Consider the following 16075-nt stretch of genomic DNA (forward strand, 5'->3'; position numbering starts at 1 on the left):
AGATGTGGTATATATACACAATGGAATACTATGCAGCCATCAAAAGAAATGAAACCTTACCATTTGCAATGATGTGGATGGAACTAGAGGGTATCATGCGAAATTAGTCAATCAGAGAAAGACAACTATCATATGATCTCCCTGATATGAGGAAGTGGAGATGCAACATGCGGGGTTAAGGGGGTAAGAGAAGAATAAATGAAAGAAGATGGGAATGGGAGGGAGACAAACCATAAGTGACTCTTAATCTTACAAAACAAACTGAGGGTTGCTGGGGGAAGGGGGGTTGAGAGAAGGGGGGTGGGGTTATGGACATTGGGGAGGGTATGTGCTATGGTGAGTGCTGTGAAGTGTGTAAACCTGGCAATTCACAGACCTGTACCCCTGGGGATAAAAATATATGTTTATAAAAATAAATAAAAAATGAAAAAAAATAAAGTTTAACTTATATTAAAACTTAAGTTTGAGCAGTTAAAGTGTGTATTTTTGGCCAATACTATTGCTACTCTCAGTGGCCCGCCCATTCCTATCAGATTGTCCATCTTTTTTTATTACTTTTTAGGAATTATCTCTGTATTACATGTATTGATCTTTTTCTCTCATGTTTCTTTCACTTTTTCCCATTTTTTTCCCTTCATATTTTGTTTATATTGTGTTTGTGCAGTTACAAAAATATTTTTATCAAGTCCAAACTGTCAGTCTTCATGTATGACTTCTGATGGAACCTGGAAAGGACAGGGGCAGGAGCCATGCAAGATGCAAGAGGAAGGGGTCCCCTGGGTGGCTTAAATGGTTAAGCATCTGCCTCTGGCTCAGGTCATGATCTCAGACTTCACAGATGGCTGAGTGCTGAGTGTGTTTCTAACTTTTCTTCTGCACCCTGGCAATGTCCAGACCCTCTTTCCAATCCTATCTCAAAGCTTTCTTTCTTTCTTCCTTTTTTTAAAGTTTTAATTAAAATTCCAGTTAGTGAACATACAGTGTATAATTAATTTCAGGGGAACAATATAGTGATTCGACACTTCCATACAACACCTGGTGCTCATCACAAGTATATTTCTTAGTCCTCATCACCTGTTTCACCCCCACCCCCCTACATCTCCTCTGGTAACCAGTTTGTTCTCTATAGTGTTGGGGTCGATTCCACGTTAAAACATGTTAACCCCCTAGGGCCTGCCTGGGCCTACTTAGGCATAGTGACTCCATGTTGCCTAGATAGACATTTTGTTGTCTAGAAAAGTTACTGCTCTCCATTCCAGGTAACTGTTACTAAAACACAACACATAAAACAAGGTAACTGTTACTAAAACACACACCTAAAACAAAGCCATTTTGTTGTTTAATAAACGCCTCAACAGTTACTAGTATTGGTTCCAGGTAACCGTTACTAAAACACACAGGTAGGAGACATCCAATCAGCCAAAGCCACATATGCAGATGTCTGCGATTGTGCCCTATAAAAACTAGCCTGGAAGACCAAGGGGCATCACTCTCTTCGGAGGCGGCCCTGGCTGGTCAGTCTGACTTCTAATGCTTGGCATAGAATAAAGCTTTACATAACTTTCACTTTGTCTCAGCCTCATTTCCCTGGCCAGTCAGCCTAACTTCTAATGCTTGGCATAGGCTTTGCGTAACTTTGTCTCAGTCTCGTTCCTTTGATAACGGACCCAACAATATAGCTAAGTCTGTTTCTTGGTTTGCCCCTCTATTTCTTCTCCCCTTTGCTTTTTTGTTTCATATATGTGAAATCATATGAGAGAGAGGGGGGAGGCAGGCTCCCTGCTGAGCAGAGAGCCTGATGCAGGGCTCGATCCTAGGACCCTGAGATCCTGACCTGAGCTGAAGGCAGAGGCTTAACCCACTGAGCCACCCAGGTGCCCCTGACATTTTAATTTAAATATCCACATGTGGCAAGAGGATACTGTTTTGAAACCTTGGGTTACTCTGAGGTCTCAGAATCAGAATTTAGGGATGCCTGGGTGGTTCAGTGGGTTAAGCCTCTGCCTTCAGCTCAGTCATGAGCCTCTCTGCCTGTCTCTCTGCCTACTTGTGATCTCTGTCTGTCAAATAAATAAATAAAATCTGTAAGAAAAAGAAAAAGAAAAAAAAAAACACAGAAGAAAGGAGCAGAGGATTGAATCCCAGCCACAGCACAGTCCCAATGGGATGAGACTGGTGAATGGAATGAGGGGGCCCTCTGGCAGGGATCAGACCCCATTCCTCTGGAAAGTGAGCTTTGGTAAGAGAAATAAGTCAGCTGAAGAAAGACAAATCCCACAGATTTCACTTATATGTGGATTTTAAGAAACAAAAGAGCAAAGGGGAAAAGAAATAGAGAGGCAAACCAAGAAACAGACTTGACTATAGAAAACAAACTGTGGTTACCAGAGGGGACGTGGGTGAGGGGCTGGGTGAAACAGGTGATGGGGGCTAAGGAATGTTGTATGGAAGTGTCAAATCACTATATTGTTCCCCTGAAATTAACCATACACTGTATGCTCACTAACTAGAATTTTAATTAAAACTTCAAAAAAGAAAGAAAGAAAGCTAGCTTTGAGATAGGATTGGAAAGAGGGTCTGGGCATTGCCAGGGTGCAGAAGAAAAGTTAGAAACATACTCAGCACTCAACCATCTGTGAAGTCTTGGGGGCGGGAATGGTCTCCCTGGGCAGACACAGGGAGCAAGAGTGGCCAACAGGCCTTTAGGGGCATCACAGCAACTGAGAAATGTCAGATGGCCAGAAATGTGAGGATATCCATTTTTTGTTAATAAGGTCAGATTTAAATGCCAGTTCTGAATCACCTTGATTTACAGGGGCCTCAGAAGGCAAGATCTAGCTCTGAAACACCAGGGAAGACTTGGATCCCTAAAAGTGGGGGAAAATTTACTTATTAACCCAAGATTTGGTCAGAAACCATATGCTTTAATGATTTGCTTGAGGAGGAAATTCAGAAGTTTGTTCTGTCAAAGCAGCGAATAAAAATGGAAGATGGCAGTTTATTAGTCAGTGAGGCAACAGAGGCACTTCCACTGTCCAGACAGAAACCTGGCTGGAGGGACCCTCCCACCCCTACCCCCCAGCCTGTGAACCAACCCCTGCCAGAACTGGGAGACAGCCTCCCCCACCAGAGGCCAGGGGAAGCATCGCCCTCTAGTGGTGGCTGGCAGGTGCTCAACACCTGGTAGGCTCCTGTGAGGGTACTGTCACCCACAGCCTCTCAGTCTTTTCTTGGGACAGGGATTGTCTCCGAAAGGTTGGAAGGATTAATAGGGAGAAAGGAATGAATATATTACCTGGCTCACTGCGGAAATACGTACCCAAAAGAAGGAGGGCGTAGGGGAAGAACAACAGGAAAAGTTGAAGGGGAAAATGCAGAAAAAAGAGGAAGGAACACTCTGTTCTAAATATGGCAAGATGGGTTTTCCTTGCTTGACCCAACACGCATGCATTCCTAAGGCTTGGCACCTCCCCGTGTTGCTTCCTGGGACCTGTTTCAGGCCTAAATTTGGTATAACAGAAAGGGGCATATTGTTTATGTGCCTCTAGGCAGAGGAAGGGATGGGCTTTTTCCACATATGTCAGCCTTGGAAACACATGGGAAGCATGCTGAGAAAGGCTGGTCTACAAGACAGAGTACTGGGAGGAAGAGAGGAGAGAGCAGCTTCTGAAAGAAGTATCTGTTCCTTGGTGAGAAGAATGTACTTGCGAGGCCCCCAGATAGCCCAACTGAAAGACCCCACCCAAATAGAACTATGGAGGAACCAACCAAAGGAGATGCCCACCTTGTCTGAGAACCCCTTCTGCATAAGAAGTCACTATCCCACCTGAACTAAAAATCTCTTGTACATCCTTCTGGACACTATGTGTGGGAATGAGCTATACAGTAAAGTAGTTGAATAATGGACAATAACCTTTCTCCCTTCCCGAGGATTTCAAGGTCAAGGCTGCTTCTTGCACCCACCATTTTGTCAGTACGTGTGCTACAGACAAAATAGGATCTCAGTAGGTCATTGTTAAATAAACAAGCATATGAACAAATGAATAGGTGCTTCATCTGTGCTCTTCCAGCCAGCTGGCCCCTGGGCCCCAGTAGGGCCATCACTGCTGGTAGTTCATTGTTGATGAATGGATAAATGAATGAGTGACCTCTTGGGACCCCAGATTTGGTGGTTGCCAGATTGGCGGTAAGCTGAAAGATGTTGCATAAAGTCTTGTTTAGGTTGAACCACCTGTGAGAACTTCGCTCAGATACAGGATGTGGGCTGAAAGTTTCTCATGTTCCTACTTTCAAGTGTGGGGGTTGGGCACTGAAAGTGCCGCTGCTTTGCCAGTGGGGCCAGTGCAGGGGCTGCCAGATGGGCAGAACTGAGAGCTGGGGGAGGAAGGAGAAAAGGGTGGATGTAAACAGCAGCTAGAGATGAGAAGGAGGCCACTGGCAGGGGCTCATGCTGTGGAAAAAGGGGCCAGGACCCTGGAAGGACCCTGAGATTTTTGCTCATCACCTACCCACACACCACCTGCCCCGACACCTCACAGACAGAGGCTAGGGAAGGTCTTTACAGAATGGGGGTGATAGGGTTACCTTTTTCTGTGGGATCTTTTGTGGAGATCAAATGTGATCACATGTGGGCAGCATAGTGTTTTGGCTCAGAATGTACACTCAATACATATCTGATATTTTTTTCCAGTACATTCTGGAGGTTCACTTCAATTTTCCATCACATTCATAAAGAAGGAAGGTGGAAAGTTATGAGGAGCCCACACCTGTTGAATCAGGGTGAAGGTCCTAGGGTGTTACCACCCATCACCTAACCTTGAGGCCATGGCTGCAGGAAATGTGGACTGTATGGCACACCGGTGGTTCCTGGAGTCATGGGTTGGGTTCTCTGGAAACAGATGTGGAGCCAGAACTTGGGTGCAGATCATTCACCTGGAATTGTCACCTGGGAATGGCTGGAGAGGAGGCAGAAGTGGGCAGAGGGAGAAGCTAAGTCATGATGCAGCCCTGACAAAGCTTTGGCCCACCTGGCCAGGAGCTCTGGAACAAGCGCTGCCCATCAGAGTGGTCCTGCTTTAGACTAAAATGCCTGAGGCTTATACGTCCACCTCATTCAGTCCTCTAGTAAGTGTATGACCTTTGGAAAAAGGATGTCTGCCTCAGAGAGGACCCTGAGGAAACCAGCAGCCAAGGCACCCCTGCGGCTGGGCAGCAAGTCCCTGGAACAAGTCTTTTGGGAGAAAAAAGACCTTTTGTGACCCTTATCCCCTCCTCGCCTGACACACAGAAGCAGATGTCTTCTACTCTAATTTTTTTTTTTACTTTAATTATTTTTTGATGAATCCTATTTGCTTAAGTGTTGCTGATCACAACACAATTTCACAGACATGGTCTCATCTTGTTGCAAGCTGGTAAGAGGGGCCTTGGGGAGAAATCTGAGGCAGATGTCAAAGTGGGGAGAATCAGAAAGCTCATCCCACTGGCTCGAGATGGAGTGGGTCTCGGTCTTTTTAAATGGTCTGATGCGGTGAGCTTGAAAGACCTTTCCTAGCTAGTCTGAAAGAAGGTAGGGGAAGGTGTTGGAGGGGAGTCAGTATAGCAAATGTTAGAACACAGGAATTGGGGGGGAGGGGGTACTCAGAGGAGCTAAGCCGGGAAAAGGTGATATGGTTTGAGCATAAAGGTCAGTCTAAGAGCACAAAACACCTGGGCCCTACTCCTAGCTCCTGCAACAGCTTTGTCTTTAGGCAAATTATTTCCCTACTCTGAGTTTCACTTCCTCTGCAACATGCCCATGGACTCACACTCAACTTGGTATCCTAGAAACTAGCACAGAGGCCGAAATATTCGTTTAATGCACACTTAAGAAGTTTTTGTGGTCATATGGAAGTTCCTCAAAGAGTTAAAAATAGAACTACCCTACAACCCAGCAATTATTCTACTAGGTATTTACCCAGAGGACACAAAAATACAAATTCTGAGGGATACATGCATTCTGATGTTTATATTTATAGCAGGATTATCAACCATAGCCAAACGAGTGAAAGAGCCCAAGTGTGCGTTGACTGATAAATGGATAGAGAAGATGTGGTGTATATATACGGTGGAATATTAGTCATCAGAAAGAATGAAATCTTGCCATTTGCAATGACGGGGACGGAGCTAGAGAGTATTATGCTATGGGAAATAAGTCAGTCAGAGAAAGACAAATACCATACGATTTCACGTATATGTGGAATTTAAGAAACAAACCAGATGAACATAGGGGAAGGGGTGGGGGGAGAGAATGAGGGAAGCAAACCATAAGAGACTCTTAACTACAAAAAGCAAACTTAGGGGCGCCTGGGTGGCTCAGTGGGTTAAGCCGCTGCCTTCGGCTCAGGTCATGATCTCAGGCTCCTGGGATCGAGTCCCGCATCGGGCTCTCTGCTCGGCAGGGAGCCTGCTTCCCTCTCTTTCTCTCTCTGCCTGCCTCTCCATCTACTTGTGATTTCTCTCTGTCAAATAAATAAATAAAATCTAAAAAAAAAAAAAAAAAAAAAAAAGCAAACTTAGGATTGATGGAGGTAGGTGGGTGGGGGATGGGCTAAATGGGGGATGGGGATTAAGGAGGGCACTTATGATGAGCATCAGGTGTGATATGGAAGTGAGGAATCCCTAAATCCCACTCCTGAAACTAATGTTAGCATATCATGCTAACTAACTAGAATTTAAGTAAAAACTTGAAGAAACAAAACATGAGATATTCTCTCTTACACAGACTGAACACATATTTGCTTTTGGGGGCTGCTGCACAGGAAGGACCTGGGGACCCCACTCTGGTACTCTGGGTCTCTCTGCTCCTCATAACTTTTTAATTCACTTGAGCTCCATCCATCTCCCAAAGAGCTGTTGCCAGCTTCATCTCCATCTTCAGCATCATTAATCATTTCATCTGATGGCAAAAATGGCAAAATGAAATAAAAAATGAAGAATTTGTTAAAAAAAAAAGTAGTGTTTTTGGACATTTCCAGTTATGACTGAGTAATTCTCATGCCGTCAACTAGAAATCTAGATTCAATCTATGAAACCGTGTTTTCAGATGTTAGACAACACCTAACGCCAGACTGTGAATTCCGAGCGAGTTCACAGGTGGAGAGTGTTGGTTGGACCGGCTAGGAAATTCAATCGGGATCTCAGAAGGTGCAATGCTTAGTAAAGGACACATTGGCCCTTAAAGAAAGTGCTAGCTCTTCCCCAACAAACTTAAACAAGAGCTGCAAAATGCTTGAGTCAATCAGTAAGTGAAGGAACCATCTGCCCACACACACACTGAACAATTGACAACTTAACAGTGTTCGGCATCCAATGTTGATTATTAGATATGCCAAAAAAAACCCCAGGAAATGTGACTCAGAACCAAGGGGAAAAGTTCTGTCTAGAAACAGGCCCAGAAGTGACAGAGATTACCACACAAGGACCATGCAGCTGCTATTATAACTACGTTCAGGGATGTAAAGGGAAACATGACTACGATGAAGAGAGAAACCCAAAAAAAAGGAAGCTCAGGAGCTGAAAAATGAAATACTCAAGGTGAAAAACTCACTGGATGGGCATAGAAGTAGATGAGATGCTGAAGAAAAAAACAGCAATAGAATTTCAAAGCAGAATGATGGAAACTAAACAAAATGACAAAAAAGAAAAAAAAACGGAGCTAGATCACACCAGGTCACTTTCAGGATTTTGGCTTCTCCTCTGGGTAACCTGGACACCACTGGACAGTTGTGATGATGGAAGTGATACCATCTGATTTGCTTTTGAATGGGATCTCTCTGCTGCTGTGTGGAGAACAGACTGCAGAAGGGAAGGTTAGTCGGGCCATGGCCTATTGAGTGAATGCTAGTAATATTCTGAGTGAGAAGTGATGGCGGTTTAATCCAGGTTAATATCAGTGCAATGAGAAATGGTTGAAATCTGGGATATGTTTTGTAGGATCTGTTGTTTTTGTTGTTGTTTTAAGTAAGCTGTATGCCCCTTGTGGAGCATCCAACTCATGACCCCAAGACCAAGTGTCCCATGCTCTACCAACTGAGCCAGTCAGGCACCCCAGGGATATATTTTGATGGTAGAACAGAAAGGATTTTTTCATGCACTGAATTTATTTCATTTTATTTTATTTTTTATTTTTTTTTTTTTGTATTATGTTCAGTTAGCCACTGTATACTACACCATTAGTTTTTGATGTGGTGGTCAATGATTCATTAGTTGCATATAACACGCAGTGCTCTCCTTAATACCCATCACCGGGCTACCCCATCATGCACTGGATATAGAAAGTAGAGTGACGTTAACTTGTATACACTGAGCCACTAACCATTTCTTAAGAGCAATAACCATGTATCATTTAGGACTGTATTTAGGTATGTATAACACAAATCCCAATGACATAAACAAATGGAGATGTATTCATTTTACATGACTTGTTAGACCAACGTTGGTCCACTACTCAAGGTTACCATCAATATCTCAGGCTCTTGCTATCTTTCTATGAAACCATATTTTGACAGATTGTATCTTTGCCCTTGTTCTTGTGCCTCATGGTTCCAAGGTGGCTGCTGTACTTCCAGGCATAGTATCAGTATTCCAGGAAAGAAGAAATGACAAAGGGACAAAAGGGACACTGCCAGTGGAGTTGGTCTCTTTTTAACCCAAGAAAGAAAAAGCTTTCCTGGAAGCCACATCCAGCAAACTTCCCCTTTTATTTCATTGGGTCATGAGGCCAAACTTTGGAGAATGAGATTCTATTTGTGGTCTAGGCCAATTGCAACTCATTCTTTATGGCCAGAGCAGGAGGTCTTCTTTCCCTAGAGTCAAAAGATTGTCGCTGATAGCTAAACACTTGAGGTTCTGTTAGAGTGAAAGGGGCACACTTCAGGAAGAATGTTAGATTAGTGACTGACAATTTCTATCATTGATGGATTGCTTTTTGCAATTTTGTTACAAAACAACTTTTCCCCCTTCCTGTGTTTGGCAAGTGTGTGTGATAAACATATATGGCTACCATGTATTTCGGCATGATGGCGTAGTGACTTTGAAAGACTTCACAAATAAGCTGCTTGAAAGAAAAACGAGAGAGACGTGTAGAGGGACAAGGTGGGTGTGATTGGTCTCAGATTGTTAAAAAAACAAACCTGTGAGAGGAGCAATGCACCGGAGATCAGGAGATCTGTGAAGTAGAAGAGGGTAGGCCCATTTGGCTGTCAGTTTGTTCATCTCATTCATTGTAGGTTCTCTTGGGAAACTCAGAAGTGCAGAGTGCAGAACTAGTATAGTGTAGTGTAGAACTAGAGGGGACATGAATGTTCTGTTAACACTGGAGGCAGAATCCCTTTTAGAAAACTTCTGCTGTTGTCGTCAACAATGCTCTTACCTAGCACTCAATTCTGAAAAGTTAGGTTCCAGGATCCAGCTTAGAGAGCAGCATATGACACAAAGAAAGCAAAGTTGCTTTGCCATATATAGAAGAGTTTTGAGTTTTGGGTGGCCACAGAAGAGGAGGGTGAAGGGATCTTGGGAATCGAAAAGGGAAGGGGAAAATGGGATGGATGGGAGAGAAAGTTCCATGACCCTCAGCCAGCAGGCATTATACCCTGTCCCCATTTTACAGGGAAGGAGTCCTGTAGCTTTCACGTGGTAGAGCCAGGGTTTCCACACAGAAATTCAAAAGCCTGAAAAAAAAAAAAAAAAAAAAAAAAACCAACCACAGAATCAAACAAAAGCCTGTTTCTGTCTCTACCTGCAGCCCCGCCCCAGTCAGCCTGAAGGAGCTCCGGTCTGAGCTGGAGGCAGTTGGCTGGTCATTCACAAACCCTCAGGGGTCTCCATCTAAGGAAAGGCTTTGTGGCAAAGGCTTCAGTCATGAACTCCAGGGTCAGATGCTCTGGCAGGAAGCTCTACGACAACCTTGGGGGAACAGGCAGTTTCCTCTGGTTAGTGCTGTGGGTGACGGTTTCACCTTCTTCCCTAGAGCAAGCTGGTAAACAACCTTGGCCCCACCTTCCACCCCCAGGTCTCCCGGCCTCTGTCACTAGAGCAACTGATACTTTCAATTTCCGGATAAGCCAAGGACTGGTATCTGAGCCCCCCATAAAATAAGTACCAATCTGAATTTGGTTTCCTTTGTTGTTTTTGTTTTTGTTTTTCTTATATATCACAAAAAAAAAAATGATAAAGCAAACTAAAGCAGCTTTAGTTTTCATAGCCCTATTCACCCTGGGAACCTGATGCTCATGGTCTCCCACATATTCACACCTTGATTGCGGCTCAGACCTCCCACCTCTCTTGTGGTCCAGTGGGGGCCAAGGTCTGCAACGTTCACTTCCTCTCGGCGGCAACCTCGCTAGTGAGCCCTATTACACACCCCACCAAAGTACGCGGCATAACATTACTGAGATACTCCACTTGTTCGAAACATTTTCACAACTCAAGGCTCCCCTGGGCTTTGCAAGACGCCCATAGGTTATGTTGGGTGTGAAAACTCTCAGAGCTGAGATGGTGCCTCCTTGAAGCCAAGTTCAGGTCTGCAATCCTGGGCCGCATGCCCGGGACACAGGGGATGCTCAGCAAAGGACGTCTGCAGGGAGAGGTGTTAGACTGACAGGTAAAGCGAGCTGAGAAGAGGAGAAATGGTGAAGTGAGCTTGGACCTTCTCAGCTCTCATTGGGTCTGGTAAGGACACCTGTCGATGCTGAGGCTGACCCTGACTATTGAGTCAGCGTCTAATTTCAAGAGCACAAGCTCCCAAGGGCCCCGAGTTTGAGTGGCTGTGTTCAGTAGAGTCTGGTTCCCAAACATGCGTGAACTTGGTGCCTGTAGTTGAACAGACCCGTGGGCACCTGCGTGAGTGTGTCTATCAGTCCATACACACGTCTATGTGCCTCATCTCTTTAACTATGACCAAGACGTAAGATGAGATGATCTTCTCTGCAGGAGCAAAAGGGGAGAAGAGAGCCGTCTCTGAGACGCAGGTGGGGATTCACGCTTGTGACGGTGATGCCGGTCCTGCCCCTAGCCCCTCTACGCAACCAGCTTTCTCTCTTCCCTCCAAGTCCGGCCCACTGTGACTTTCCCCCTCCCTCCCCCCTTTCTTCACATGCTTGTCTTTCAAAGCCTTTCATCATTTCCTTAGCTTCTCCCACAGAGACCACAGTCACGGTTTTTCAGCACAGCTCCTTCCTGGCTGGGCAGGAGCAGGGGAGGGGAATTGTGGGGACACGGAGGTCATAACTTCCTGGGCTTTGTAATTAGAGTGAACGTGGACGGCTGGGTGTTGATGTCGTTAATAAGTTAAGGAAACGATATTTACTGATTTCCATGTTCTAGAGTTGTACTAAGTGATCGCTGCTCTCTGTTGCCTTTGCTTATTAAGTGAAATAAGAGGAAAAAAAACAGAAGATAGTTATTCATTAGATTGAAGACAGACTTGGATAAAGCCATCTCAGGTTCTGATCCCGACAGCCGCTAACTAATAGTGTGGTGACAAGATTTCCCCACCACCCCCACCACCCCCACACACACCCCCCTCCACCCCACCCCCTGCCCCTGTCAGGAAGCCCAGGGATGGGCAGACTCTCATTTTATCAAGGCGGGGATTTTCCTATTGTCTCTACTGTGCCCACTGAGGGCCCAGCACAAGACAGGGACAGCCTGGATCATAGGAATGCCTGAGATACTGTCCCTCCCGACATTCTACAATTCTAGGCTTCTTTTGCCAATAAGTGACCAGAATATGGTGGTTAATGAGACAAGTGAGATGCAGGGGGACAGGGACGGTATGGAATTCAAGCTGGCAGTAGAAATATTTCACTGCAATTCAGACAAGGAGAAGAGTTGGTATTCAAATTAGTCCATTAAAATTCATGTAGAAAACTTGGTAAAAGTGTTATAAAAGGTTACCATTCAAGATATCAAAACAGTGATAGGAGATGCACTATATTCTGAGACAGGCATAGGATTGAGAAGACTTTATGACTCTAAGAAGGGTTCAGCTTATCAGGGTAGGGCTTTTCTAGAAGGATCTTGGAATTATTGTGCAAGACTTGTTTCCCCACCCAGAGTCTCAAACCAAACCCTGACTCTGAAATGTCACTTACTGTCCGTGACACTGAGGTGGTTTTTTAGTCAGTCAGATGAGAAAAAAATGTAGCTCTGGGAAATTGTACAAAGAAGCAGAGAGACAATAAAGAAATGAATACAGGATCAGTACCTTCATAAATTGTGTTCATTCAGGTAAAGTAATTTGTCTTTGCGATGCTGCGTTGGTTATGCTCTGTCTGCTAACCACATTTAGCAGGCTGATATGTTTGATTTCTAAGACTTGCCCACCTGCTTGGAAAGATTGTGTTTATTGGGTCAGAAGTTTGGAAGCATTGGAGAACATCAGGTATTTCTCACTTCTAATTGTAGGTGGAAATGTCTAATGATCTTTGATGAATTATAAGCCTTCCCCGATCTTTAAGTCCCCTTCTTTCCTTCTACAGTGGTGGGTGGTGGGCTCATTTCCCCAGCTTTACAGAGCTATATGTCTGCTTTATCTCTGGAGGTATCATGTATATATCAGGACTTCCAGCAGCTGTGACACCTTATGATGAGCCTCTGTCTCATGTAGGAAACAACAATGACAAAACAAAACAAAACAAACAAACAAGCAAGCAAACAAAAAACAAACAAACAAAAAACACACAAAGCCCCTCCTCAAATAGTATGGGGGAATCTGTCAGAGTGGAAGACAGGGCACTTTGGGAGCAGTGAGCAGACTAGCCTGACTGTAATCACACAGGGTATCTGAGAGCATTGTAGAAAACTTTGAGTACTGGACTTTCACAGAAGAGTCCACAGGAACTGCTGATATACTCAAGGCAGAGCCCCCCCACCCCTCCTCTGCCCCTAAGAACCTAGAGATAAGATTTTCATCTGAATGTGAAAGAAAGGTGCACTTTCCCTGCTTTGTGACTTTGGGCAAGTTTCTTAACATCTCTGAGCCTGTTTCTTCATCTATAAAGCAGGGATAGTAAATAAATAAATAAATAAAGCAGGGATAATAATACCTAACACAAAGGATTATTAGTAAAGCTGATTTGAAGTAATGTTTATAAAATGCTTAGCGTAGTGCTTGCACATAGGAAGAGTTCAATCCACAAGAGTTGTCTGTTGCTGTTGAATAAATGGCCAGAAGAACTGAGAAATTCCTAAGTGTAATCAAGTGGTTAACATTATAGCTCAGTTCAACAAATGTGTGTTGTGTGTGTTAATGTTGTAGTCATACAATAATTTATTGGAATTGTTGGAATTTTTATTCCAACAGCTGGAAATTTATTCGTATTTGTTCAGCAAATACTATTGTGCAATTGCTTATAAGAAACCTGAATAGTGCCAGAAAGATACTTTCAAATTCTACTCATTCTATTTGTTCTTTTTCTTCTGAATGTATTCTGCATTTTTAAAAAAAAAAATGTTTTTTTTAAAGTAAATAGATATTGCAAAGTGAAAGAAGCCAATCTGAAAAGTCTACAGAGTGTATGATTCCAATTTTCTGAAACTCTGGAAAAGGCAAAACTATGGAGACAGTAAAAGGATTGATGGCAGCAAAGGATTTCAAGGGAGGGAAGGAGGAATGAGTAGTAGGTAGGGCACAGGGGAGTTTTAGGCAATGAAAACATTCCACCTGATACTACCCACAGAATGTATGGGACTAACAGTGAATTCCAAAGTAAACTATGGACTTCACTTAATAATGGTGTATGGATACTGGCTTACCAATTGTAACAAATGTAGCACACAAAGGCAAGATGTTAACAATAGGGAAAATTGTGTGAAGGTGAAGGTGAGGCAATATACAGGAATTCTCTGCCATGTACTTTTCTTTCAATTTTAATATACCTGAAATTTTAAAATGTGCCTATTTTTAAGTAAATAGAAATTTCTGATTTCATTTTATCTCCCAGTCCTAACTCCTCAAGGTTACACTTTATTTCTCTGGCTGGAATGTATGTTTCTCCTTCATTTCCCTAAAATAGCTGTGTGTTTCTCTTAATCCCAGTACCTCTGCATTAATATACCTTTCCCATAGGAATGGAAACTGTAAGGACAGGGACCATGCTTTATTCATCTTTATGAGATCATGTCAGTTTTCTGTTCAGACCTCCTAATGGCTCCCCATTCCAAGTGCTTTACATGTATTGACTCGTTAAATCTTTAAAACAACCCTAGGAAGTAGGTGTGATTCTTATTCCCACCAGATAGGAGATAAACCTCATCACAGAGAGGTTAAGAAACATGTCCAATTTAATAAAGCTAGTCACTGGCAGAGCTGAGATACTACCCTAGGTAGTCTGACTCCAGAATATGCAGGAAAGTACCAGAAAACTCCCCAATTTTTTTTGTACAGTAGACTACACACATTTTTGGGTGGTATAATCATTTTAGGGTGCCTCAATTATGTCTTCTAATTTTAAGAAATTTATCTATTTTAGAGAGAGAAAGAGGGTGGGGGCAGATAGAGGGAGAGACAGAATCTGAAGCAGATTTCCCACTGAGTAAGGAGACTGACAAGGGGCTTGGTGATCCCATGACCCTGAGATCATGACCTGAGCAGAAATCAAGAGCCTGATGCTTAGCCAACCAAACCACCCAGGAGCCCCACTCAATTACATCCTTTTAAAAATGCAATAATAGAATGGTAGGAAAAAAAGAAGAAACACCTTGCACAGTGATTTTTTTTTATAATTTTTGCAAATTACATGCATGTGTCTTTGTGTTAGATGCCATGTTAGATGCATTTAGAAAGCTCACTGCTGTAATCTGTGAGGAGAACTGTTCCTTTGGGTAACAAGAAGCCCAGAGTTGAAGCACCTGCAGGCTCCTGCCAGTTGCACCAGGCACCTGCCCTTTTACTCAGAGAGCATGTTGGCCCCGTTCTGCGCAGGCCCTGGCTTCATTTCAGCCACTCCTGTCATATCCAAACCTAGTGATGTCTAGAAGCAGAAAAACACCATCCCTTCTAGAGGAACCTGTCCCAGACGTCCCCAGCAGATCGCCCCTTGACCAGAATAGATGTCTCCTTACTGGTCAGAGCTGAGTCGCTTGCCCACTATAAATGAAGCTCGAGAAAGGAGACTGGGACTTCTTTGATCAGATTCTGCCCACGTGATACAACTCTGCCAGCAAAGATAAAAGGCAGAATGGATGTTATGCAACCTAAGTGTTCGCCCTGAGTAGAACCCAGAAGAACAAAAATATTTCAAGTAATTCCCTGTCTCTTTAGAGGTGGAAGTTAAGGGCAGACTATCCTTTCATTCATCCATTCATTTATTCCCTCAAATATTTACTGATTACCGTGTGTGCACCTGGGACATGGAGTTAAGCAAAAGCGACACAATTGATGCTTCTTGGGGAAAACTAGAAAAGGAGAGAATAGTTGAATAATCTCAGAAATATATGTGTAACTACAAATTGTTACAAGTGCTTGTGCAGAAACAAAGGCAATAGTGTGAACTGAGGCTGTAACAGGATCTGATTTACAAGCGGGAGGGTCAAGGTTTGGTCAAGGTTATGCAAATGGAGAACACAAGCTCTTGTCTGAAAGAGAGAGATTGAGAACTTTGGCTCTAGAAGCTCTTTACTATAATATAAAAGGTCATCTTTGTTTCCATTATTCAGATGTCCTTTACAAATCCTGGCCACCATGGCTTTTTCCTGGTAGATGTATCGGTTATTGTCCAAGTCATTTATCACAGGAGATCAGAAGCCCAAACTCCAAGATGGTCTGAAGGCTAGATGGCTGAGCTTCTGTTTACCTCAAGCTCTGAAGAGGAATTGTACAGGACTATCAATAATATTATTCTGTATCAGCCCATCCTTTGGAGTGGTCTTTGATTTTGTTTTTGTTCTGGTGACTTTGTGCCAAGGGGCAAGATCAATCACGTCCTGTGTATGGGCCTGCACTCTCCCCTGAAGGTAATAAACATTGTCATTGTCGGTCATTCTAGAAGAACTGAGTATGAGGCAGGGCTGGACTCCAGAGCATTTCTGTTGCACT

The sequence above is a fragment of the Mustela putorius genome, unplaced genomic scaffold (genome assembly GCF_011764305.1).
Source record: "Mustela putorius furo isolate JIRA1106 unplaced genomic scaffold, ASM1176430v1.1 tig00000585_pilon_pilon_pilon, whole genome shotgun sequence".
NCBI classification, from domain to species: domain Eukaryota; kingdom Metazoa; phylum Chordata; class Mammalia; order Carnivora; family Mustelidae; genus Mustela; species Mustela putorius.